This window comes from Mesocricetus auratus, unplaced genomic scaffold (assembly GCF_017639785.1).
Source record: "Mesocricetus auratus isolate SY011 unplaced genomic scaffold, BCM_Maur_2.0 Super-Scaffold_100001, whole genome shotgun sequence".
Taxonomy (NCBI): Eukaryota; Metazoa; Chordata; class Mammalia; order Rodentia; family Cricetidae; genus Mesocricetus; species Mesocricetus auratus.
The window spans coordinates 14262675-14273111 of record NW_024429187.1 but is presented as its reverse complement, the minus strand read 5'-3'; the positions used below and the strand labels follow the sequence as shown (position 1 = coordinate 14273111).

Below are 10437 nucleotides of genomic sequence, written 5' to 3'. Positions count from 1 at the left end.
GGTGTGCAGACATTGGCCTTCTCTTAGCGTCAGCCCCATGCTCTCTGCCCGTGTGCCCAGACCCATGAACGTCGTCAAAGCCTCCTTTCTGGTCTCATTTAACCTTAGAGCCCTCTTTCAGGGTCTCCAAATACTGCCATGTGTGGGAGTTTAGGGCTGCACACGCGGATCTTGCCACGGCACCCTTGGCCCACATGCTAGCCTGTGAGTGACGCCAGAGTCCCCTTCCAGCAGTAGGTGACTTAGGGGCTCCAGGGCCATCACCCCGACCCTACCGGCACGGAGAGGAGTGGGGAAAGAAGCCTGTGTGCTGTTGTGACCAGGCCGGGATGGTCCAGGCATGGTCAGTAGAAGGGTTTTCTTGTTAGCTTATCTCTGCCGCTGGGGGTGTTCTGGGAGCTGAATCCATGCCGAGTTTCTGTTCCTATTTAGGTTCCCCAACACCGCAATTTATTTATGGACCTTGTATCCTTGGAGACACCAGGGACTTCTGGCCTGCTCTCATGCTTCCAGGGTGCTCTGTACCATGCGATCATCCAGGACAGAGGGGATCCTTGTCACCCTCCCACAGCAGCAGCTGCCAGACGCCCCAAACATCTCACAGATGAGGCAAACTTTTCCATTAGTGGTAATATGTGCTCAAACTCACAGAACTTAGGGAGGAGAGCACGGGGGGTGGCTTCTTTGAAACTGTATTGATTACTGAGTCACCAATGAGCTGAGGTGTAGAGAGGTTTACTACTATCCTGAGGTATCTACCCAGGAGGCTCCTGTGGGAGAGCATGTGCCCTCCCAACCTCTGGTCAATCCCTGGTACCACATTGCTGAGAGGAAGGGGAACGGAGTAAGACATTCGATCCTAAAAGAGTATTCCCGAAACTTCTTTTAAAGCAATGCACTTTAAAGAAAAGATGTGCCTGACTTGGAGGGAAAAAAATGTTGTCAAGCAAATTCCTGGGAGACTTGGATTCTGCAGAATTAGCTGCTTCCTCGGTTTATGATAACAGGGCACGTGTGTGACAACTGGTGGTTCTGGTGCTGGGCTTAGCAAGATCCTTCTTGGCCGGGTGGAAGATCTCAGGGTGAGAAGGCTTTCCAGAGAATCAGAGCCCCCTTCCTTCTCCTGGGGCGAAGGAGGCTGGTTATGAAGCCGTCCCATCATGGATTGGATGTGAGAAAGCAATTGTCATATTCCATGCTGCAAATCCTGTTCAGGAAGAGTCAGAACTCTTTCCTAATTGGTCTCCCTTGGCGTCTATAGCCTCAGGAGTGGCAAATGAGGCATTCTCTCATCTGTTGCCCCTGGCAGACATAGCTGAACTGCCCCCTTCCCCATGGACCCATGACATGAGCCTCCTCAACAGAACAGCTGTCAATGGAGGGCTGTGGCCTGTGAGGGACCTCGGGAGCAGCTCAGGTTTTCTGGCTCCTTGGCTCAGAATGGGGATGGAGGCTCCCCACCCTTCTCTCCAATTTTCTCTTTATTTTTATTCAAATGAGGTCAAGACACAGACTTACCCCGGACATAGCACGATGTGCAGGATGACGGGAAAGGCTCAAGCCATGATCCTGGACCATAGAGCAGCACACCCCACATTTCATGTACACAGGAATCACCCCATCAATCTGCAAAATACAGTTCACTGGCTGGCTAGGCATGGCATGGGTCCTGAGACTCTGCTTATAGCTTTGTTTCTTTCTGATGTAGCAAAACTACAGATTTTTATCAATGCTTAATTGCAGTTAACAGTACTATGTCACATAATTCAAATTAGCCTGAAGAAAGGGGTCTTTTTTTATGTCCTAATTGAAAGGCATTTGGTGTAGCCTTTAGACAACACAATAAGCTCGGTCCAGAGTCACCATTTAAACCATCTCTTAAGGAGGTTGCTCTGTCCCAGACATAAACATCTGGTTGTTGTCAGTGGTCTGGGGCTTGCAATAGCCCATAATGGCTCCTGTATTGTTCAGCTGCCCTTTGGCCGTTGTCACTATGTCGGGAAATTGTGGGACCTTAGCTGGCACTAGGAATTTCAGAACTATGGGTGAGGGCCATGGCTTGGCCCAATTTCCCATCCATTTCTGTTACCTGGTCAGTGTCGTAGGAGAAACCTCCTGCAAGCTCCCGCCACCACCACAGACAGCCCAACTTTAGCTGCCCCGCCTTCTCCCCCAGGATCAGCTAGATCTTCTGAAACTGTCAGTCAAAGTAAACCCCTCTGTAGACGGAAGTTTCTGTCCTGCCCTGTCCTGCAGTTCAGCCCCAAATAAACACGCAGAGGCTTATATTAATTGTGAAATGTTTGTCCTATTGCTCAGGCTTATTACTAATGAGCTCTTACAACTTAAATTAGCCCATATTCTGGGTTTGGCCACGTGTCTTGGTGCTTTTTTCTCAGTGAGGCATTCTCATCTTGCTTCCTCTGTGTCTGACTGGCAGCTGCCTCTCTGCCTTTCCTCTTCCCAGAATTCTCCTAGGCTGGTCACCCCCGACCCCACCCCACCCCACCCCACCCTGGCCTATACTTCCTGCCTGGCTACTGGCCGATCAGCATTATGTTAAACCGACACAGAGTGACGAATCTTTACAGTGAACGACAGTGTCACCCCACATCACTGCCCCTTTCTGAGCTCCTCCTGTCAGTTACTTGGTCACGGTGATAAGGAAAGTCACCGATACAGCTGTTCAGAGGCCTGTCCCTGTACCCGCCTCTCTTAGAGATGGTGTCTGGGTTTATGAAGAAAGCATGGGCGCTCGGAGGCCTCAGGTGGAATGGAGAGGTGAGGTCTGTGGGTTACCCTGGGGTCATCTAGAGCATCTCCAGTCTCTGAAGTGGCTGCTCTGGGGTGAGCATCCACCAGTGACTCTGCTGGAGGCTTAGCGGTTAATCTGGCAAACTGATCACAAAGAGTATTAATGGGTGAATGGCTTAGTGGATGAATGGCATGTGCCCCCGTGTCCACGCAGAAAACCTCAGCATTCCAGACGCTCGTGAGCGTGGTGCTCCTGCTGTCTAGGGACGGGTTGGCTCATGCCACAGTGCTCATTGTTCTGTGTCATTTATTCCCCCGTGTGAACTCAGGAGGGCTGGTGCCTTGCAGAGACTGGCACCCAGTGTGCCACACAGAGTATCTATTTTGGGTTTCATCTCAATCCAAGCAAAACTTGAATTGAGTCAAAGCAGAAGAGGATGGCCAGAAACATCAAATATGCCTGGGGGGTCTCTGACCGGCAGTCTTGAATATTCTGGCTAAATTCAATTACAGAACAAGACTCTAGCACAGCGTCCTCTTCTCTCTAGGTTAGGCATCTGTGTGTTCATATAACTGGCCATAAGCACGTGTGAGACATTTTAAATACATGACACGCCGAGCAAAACCCTAGAGGCAGGCCCGTCTTTTGAAGCAAATGAACTTCTGAAGTTCAAGACCACAATTTAAAAACACACATTTCCTGCTGCCTTAATTTGTAGAGGAGTATAGCTTAATTTCTTTCTCACGTAACACTTGCAGCAAAGCGGTCTTGGCCTGGGCCCTACTGAAAGCCTCTTTGAGTGGCATCAGAAAGAGGCTGGACCACGGGCAGAAGCTGCTGAGGGCTCCCATTTAGTTGCAAATCTGTTCACTCTCAAAAGTGAACCGAGGAGAGGGGCCAAAGCCTCCTAAGTAGAAAGGGCTCATTATTGCGCACATGGAACCAAGTTGTTCATATCTTTCTGCAGAACTGATGATTTTTCTCCCGGCCCCTTTTCAGTGTGCCTCTCAGTTTGGAAGGAAGCTGCAGACAGATTGGGTGACTTGCCCAAGGCCACAAAATATGCCATCAGTAGGGTTTTGAATGACACATCGATTCATTCCTGGCTCACAGACCTTCCCCTAATGGGCCTTCTTTCTTCCTTTCTTTCTTTCTTTCTTTCTTTCTTTCTTTCTTTCTTTCTTTCTTTCTTCTCTTTCTTTCTTTCTTCCTTTCTTTCTTTTTTCCTTTCCGTTTTCTTTCTTTCTTTCTCTTCTTTCTTTTTTGGTTTAACTACAGGGTTATAACAGTTGCTATGAAGAAAACAAGAAGAAGGAAGAGGAGAGGAGGAGCAGGGGTGGAGGGGAGGGAGGAAGGGGAGGGAGAGAAGAAGAAGGGAAGGGGAGGAGGAAGAGGAAGAGGAGGAAAAGGATGAGGAGGCAGAGGTGGACATCCATGTCACACAGATGCTAGAGCCCCATTGTATCCGATGCGTGTGTGTGTGTGTGTGTGTGTGTGTGTGTGTGTGTGTGTGTGTGTGTGTGTGTTTTACATAGATGGATGCTATAGGTTTAACTCTTCAGATAGCACACACAGCTTGGACCAGTCCCGGACTTGGGTAGGAGGGCTGTGGCTCTGAGAAGACACAGCAGGCTTTGCCTGTAGAATGACCTTGACTCTAGCCAGCCACGTCCAAGCCCTGTGCATACAGAACTTTGATTCATAGTCAGTAGTCCCAGTTCTGGAAGGACAGGCTGCTAAGAACACTCCAGGACAACTCATCCTCAGGTTCCCAGCCCTCTCCAATGGTGACCTCACTCACAAAAACTGAGATAAGTTTCCTCTCCCACTCTCTCCTGACTCACCAAGCTCAGAAGGCAACCCTAAGCCTCAGACCAGTTCTTTCTAATTCCTAGCCCTTGGGGTCAAAGTGCCCTGACCTTGTCCTCTGCCGGGCAGCACCTGGATGGACTTGAGTCTTGGACAGACAGACAGAAATCATGCTGTCTGTCCTTCAGGCCCCTGTATTCCACCACTGTGTGGAATGTCCTGTGTGAGCACGGCGTGAGGGATGGCTTGTCCCAGCACCTGTGCCAACCCCTCTGAGGCTGAGTGTCCATGAATAGCCCAGAGTTTCCCATGCCTCTGGCCTGACTAAGTTGGCAGAGAGATGAGGACGAGTCCATCCTGGTGGATTTTCCCTTTCTCATACACCCTGCATTTTCTTTCTTTCTTTCTTTCTTTCTTTTTTTGCTGTTGTTCTACACTGTGTTAGTCACACAGACAAAGCGCGTGGATCATTGTCCTCTCATTTTCCTTGGTAGTGCTTCAATTGAGCTTACCAACACTTTACTCATTCTCATTCAACGTAGATGGTTGTTTCCAGCCTTTTGGCATCTCTTTTTGCTTTGTTTTGTTTTGTCTTATTCCCCCCCCCTTTTCTTCTCCTCCTGTAACAAGAGCTGAGGCAAACTGAACAAGCATGCTCACTGCCATTGTGACAAGGTCAGTGTGGAAGCCAGATGCTTACCACAAGGTAGACACTGCAGAGTAAGCCGCAGGACAGCGAGATTGTGTCAAGATAGTGACTCGGGGTCCTTTCCTATGAGCTTCATATCAGAGCCACGGCCCCTGTCACCCCCATGCATGTCACATGTACAATGCTACCTTATGTCTTAGCACCAAAGGTCCTTGTCTGATGGTTCAAGCTTTAGAAGTCCCGGCTCTGGCATCACCTGCTCTAACCCTCATCCAGGCAAATGAGGAGTCCACGCCTGACCAACCTGTAAATGATCCCCTGTACACTATGTTCCAGATGTCTGTGGCTCTGGGATTCCTGTCCAGACAGCTCAGGTCTGATTTCCAAGGCCTGAGACTTCATCCGGACGTGTTCGTGAGTGGCCGTCAGGGGTGCACTTTGTGGAGGGGATGATGGGGGCTGGAGGCCGTGCACAAGCATCTGGGGTCACCGCACACATGTGGGTTAGACCCCGCGTGTCTACTAGGCCCCCCAGTCTGCATGCAGGCCAGGGTGTGGGAAGCCCCTGCAATTAGGGCACTCACTGCTTCCCTCTGCTCGGTCAGAACCCAGCTTCTCCCGGGTCCAGTGATCAGCTTCGTGATGCTCACTCTTTCGTTCATTTTTTTTTCTGCTGAACTCCAGAAAATATGCTTCCTGTTCCCACTTAGAGGTATCAGATTATCTCAGGCTCCACACGACGAAAACCCGCTCTTAAACCTTTGCCTCGAACACCACGTCCCCTGTCCCTCTCCTGCCTCTCCACTCCCAGCCACCACTGGGATCTCCACCCATCCAGCGGCTGGAGCGGAGGACCCGGGAGGGAGATCTTTGCTTCGCGACTGTCTTTTTCTGCCACATCAAACACATCAGCCATCAGCGGGTGTTTCCACACTTTACATGAGATGCTTTCACTCCCTCCCACGCTGCTTCTCAAGCCCCCACTGTCCCTGCTGCCCCCATGGCTTGTCTACAGTCTACTGACCCGCCAGTTGACCCATACCTCTTTCCTGTATGACAGTGGGGACCAGCTTCACTCCAGCCCATGGGTGTGGCCCCCACCTCCCTCTCCTACCTCACTGCACAGTGCTCTGGGACTACCTCAGCAGGCTGTCCCCCTCCACCCCCGACAAGCCTGGCCCCTGACCACCCCCCCAGGCTACCACCCAGGCTGCTCCTCAGGCTGCCCCCTCCCCATCCCAAGGGTAACGGAGGCTTCTGCACCCTCTGTATCATCCCCTACGTGATGCCTCCTGCGTCTAAAATTAGGATGATACAGCTTGGAAAATGTCTGCCATTCTGGATGTAAAACTCTCTAAACACGACGGCCACATCTACCTGGTCCACGCTTCTCTCTCCTATGCCTGGGGACAGTGCCATCCACACAGCAGGCCCAGGGATGCAAATCTGTTGTGCATGTTACAGACACCAGATGAGGGCTGGTGGGTGTGTCAGACAGGTAAATAAGAGTGGCATCTCCTGTGTCCCTGGGGGACTCGGGGGTCTGGGTCTTGTTTTCATACTCCAAAGAGTCAAGTACTGGTGTTTGGCTGTGTGTCTTCTCTCCTGGTCATCCGTGTTGGTGTCCAGAGCCTGTGTGTGCCCTCAAAGCCCCCAGAAGTCTAGTTCTATAGAAAGAATGGAAGGCTCTGGCTGGAGCTCCAGCAGAGACATTCTGCCGGGGCCCCGGGTACCGAGAGAAATGGATTCCCGCCCCAAGAGAGACAGGTTTCGGCTCTGTTCAAGGGTTCGGACCCATCCTCAGAGCCCTGCGGGTTGATCTGGGCACAGACGTTACAAGAACCACTCTGTCCCTGGCGGGTTCTGTCGCTTTGTTTTCTTGTGGTGCTCGGTGGTTTGTTCCCAACTCGAAGCCAATCACCGCACAGCCAGATGGTGCGAAAGATTTACCGGAATTTCGTTTTTAAATAAACCACAAGCTTGGATGACCTAATGCTGTTCCACATTAAAAAAAAAAAAAAGCCACAAAGCTGGGCAAATTCGAGTTGTTTCAAGAAAAGAAACTTGTCACAGCCACATCGGCTTTGCCTGTCTCAAATGACAGCCCTGGGTCCTTCCTGTAGGATCCCAGCACACAAAGGACCAGGAAGCCCCTGTAGCCCTTCCCACCGCCTCCTCAGAATAGCCTGAAGGTGGATTCATTCCCTTGGCCAGCTAAAAGGTTTCTGCCGAGTTTGCACCCGCACACCGAGCACCCTTGGATGTCAGTGCTCCCTTCCATCCTGTCAGTACCACGTTCTTTCATAAATGCTCACTGCCTGCGACTTGGGCACTAACCCAGAAGGTCTTCCACGGCAGCTCGGCAGACAGACACGAACGGTGCAGGGAGAGTAAATAAATAATGGCTATGATAACAAGGTTTGATGGTACCCCCCCAACTCTAAATACCTTACAAGTTTTACCTCAGTCTTCAGAACTACCCTATGAGTGAGAGGCTCTTGGTGTCCCATGACCCACACAGAGGAGGTAACTGTAAGCCAGGCGTTGGTGGTGCACGCCTTTAATCCCAGCACTCGGGAGGCAGAGGCAGGCGGATCTCTGTGAGTTTGAGACCAGCCTGGTCTACAGAGCGAGTTCCAGGACAGCCTCCAAAACAATACAGAGAAACCCTGTCTCAAAACAAAAAAAGATTTAATATACACTACAGAGGAGGTAACTGTATCCCAGAAGCAGAGTTGGAGTAAGTAGCAGGGCAGGGATCCTAGCCAGGTACTTAGACCTTTGACCTCTGGCTATGCTGCTTCTGGGAGGGAGGGCTCGGCTCTCAGAGATTTGCACACTGAATAAAACCTTTCCCACCGCTTTGTAACCTCTCATTACCGGGACAACGCCATTGACAAAGGTGACTTAAGGAGGAAGGGTTCATTGCGGCTCACAGCCGGGGCACGGAGCCGGTGCCGCAGGAATGCAAGGCAGCTGGTCCCATCCCATCTGCAGTCAGGAAGCAGGGAGACATAGGTTGCTGCTGGTGTTCAGTCCCTGCTTTCTCCTCGTTACTCAGTGTGGGATGGGGCTGTGCACTTAAGGTGGGTCTTTCCTCTTCAATTAGCACGGTCTGGAAACTCCCTCACAGACATGCCCAGAGCTGTGTCTCCTAGGTGGCTCCAGAGCTTGTTCCCCCTGATACTACTAACTACCACATGCCTCATCAGGCCAGTGGCCCTGAACACACAGATTTGTGCGTCTGCCACAACATAAAACAGTTCTGACCAGCTTTGTAAGAGGCCCTGAACACGGACAGTGGTGGTTCTCCTTATTCCCAGGGGTGCAGAGAGAAGCCTTCCTGCCAGCCTGGTCCCAGAGCCCCATCAGTCCCAAATGAACACACAGGAGGCTGTATTAATTATGAAGCTGTTGGCCTTTGCTTGTGTCTTACTGGCTAGCTCTGACTTAAGTATTTAACCCATAATTGTTAATCTAAGTATTTTTCTGACCAGAGAAAAGGGTCTGGACTTCTTACCCCTATAGCAGCTACATGATGACTCCCTGTGTTTCTCCTCCCCAGAGTCCTCCTCGACTCCTTGTCCCACCTATCTTGCTTCCCTATTGGCCAACAGTGCTTTATTCAACAACCAATAAGAGACAGAATGGCAACTCCCATCACAGGGGCTCATCTGGGGCTTCCTGTGGAGACAGGACGGGCACTGGCCGTCATGATGCCATCCATGTTGAAAAGCATGGCAGTGTGGGAAGACAGCAGTCACAAGAAATTATTGGCTGACACAAATTTATAATTCTAAGTTATATGTTTACCTGTGTGCTGCAGGGTGTGCATGCCTCTCCGCGTGCCCCTGGAGGGCAGAGCTCGCCTTCCTTCTGCCGTGACCATTAATGCCATCAACTGGGCAGGCTGTGGAATCACCTGGGAGATAGACTAGGACTCAATACAGGCCATCAGGCGTGTGGGCAAGTGTTTCCACCTGCCTCCATCTCGCTGTGTATCTTGACCGGATTTCTCAGAAACACGAAAGGAGACAAGTCACTGCGCTACTTTGTTTCTTGTTTTGTTTTGTTTATTTTACCCTACAATAGGAGGACATCAGAAGTCTCCCCACCCCTCGATAAACCAAACCTTTTGACTTCTTAGTTAACATTAGTGTGACTCTCCCTCCACCCTGAGACACACTTCGCCCTTTTAGGGTTAGTTTGTTCATTCTGAGGTTTTCTTTTTCACCCCATCTCTCTTGGACCCGGTCTGGGCCGGGCAAAGGCCCGAGGCTCTGAGGACACAGAGCCCTTGACAGGTCAGACACAGTTCGAGACAAACGTGAGTCTACAAGTGGCCAGCTGGGCTTCCCACCCCGAAGCCTCCTTCAGCAGCCCTTGGGGATCCCTGAGGGGACCTCCGTTTCAGTGCCCCGCCCCCCATGGTGCTTCCCAGTCTCGGGCAAGCCTGCTAGCTCTGATTCACTCACCGATTTTTTTTAAACAGAGGTTCGGATGAAGTAATACAAGGGAGAAATCTGCTCTCTCTGCTCCCTCACTCTGACCATGACTCATTATTTAGCACACACCAAATGGTTCCCCACCTCCCAAGGAGGAGGCACGGAGCCCGTTACATAAGTGGCCTCCACAGCTGCTGCCGGTAATTGAAAGTGAAGCTCTTCTGCTTAGAAGCCTGCTGGGAGCCGGGTGACTCTTTCTTCACCCGGAGATACCATCTTCATGGGAGAGGTCCCCAGAGTCAGGGTGTGGTGCGTGTGTGTGTGCGTGCGTGCGTGTGCATGTGTGTGTGTGTGTTGAGGGGGGTGTTCCGCACAGTAGGCCTGACTTCTGAGTAGCTTGTGCTTTCTGCCTTGTTAAAAAATGTGGGCCCTTCCACGGGTCTCTGATCTTAATCTCCCAAACAAGCTGGAGCTGAGCTGCGCACGAGGCAGGACCTGCTGGGCTCTGCAGAGCCCAGGAGGATATGTGGCTTGGGGTTTCTATGCCCAGAGACCCACCCAAGGAGGACCACCCAGGAACACTGACTCTGGGCAGAGAGTTGCAAGAGCTGTGCTTTTGTGGTGATCCCAGAAGAGGGATCCTGGACAACAGAGCTGACTTTGCAAGGCCCGGGGCAAGGGAGATCATGCTGATCTGGTTCAGGAGGGACGTGACTAAATGGCTTGGGGTGGGGGGGGTGGGGGAATAACCCTAGGCAATCCTGTCTAGACCCCACCAT

At 51.3% G+C, this 10437-nt stretch overlaps 1 long non-coding RNA gene across 1 annotated transcript; it reads right to left on the bottom strand.

Moving 5' to 3' along the window:
- Positions 1-1518: 1518 nt before the first annotated feature.
- LOC121139744 lies at positions 1519-9826 on the bottom strand. The gene is made up of 3 exons (XR_005876659.1): positions 9689-9826; positions 9027-9135; positions 1519-1626 (listed from the first exon to the last, which is right to left on the bottom strand). It is a non-coding gene; the product is annotated as an uncharacterized LOC121139744 (long non-coding RNA).
- Positions 9827-10437: the final 611 nt, after the last annotated feature.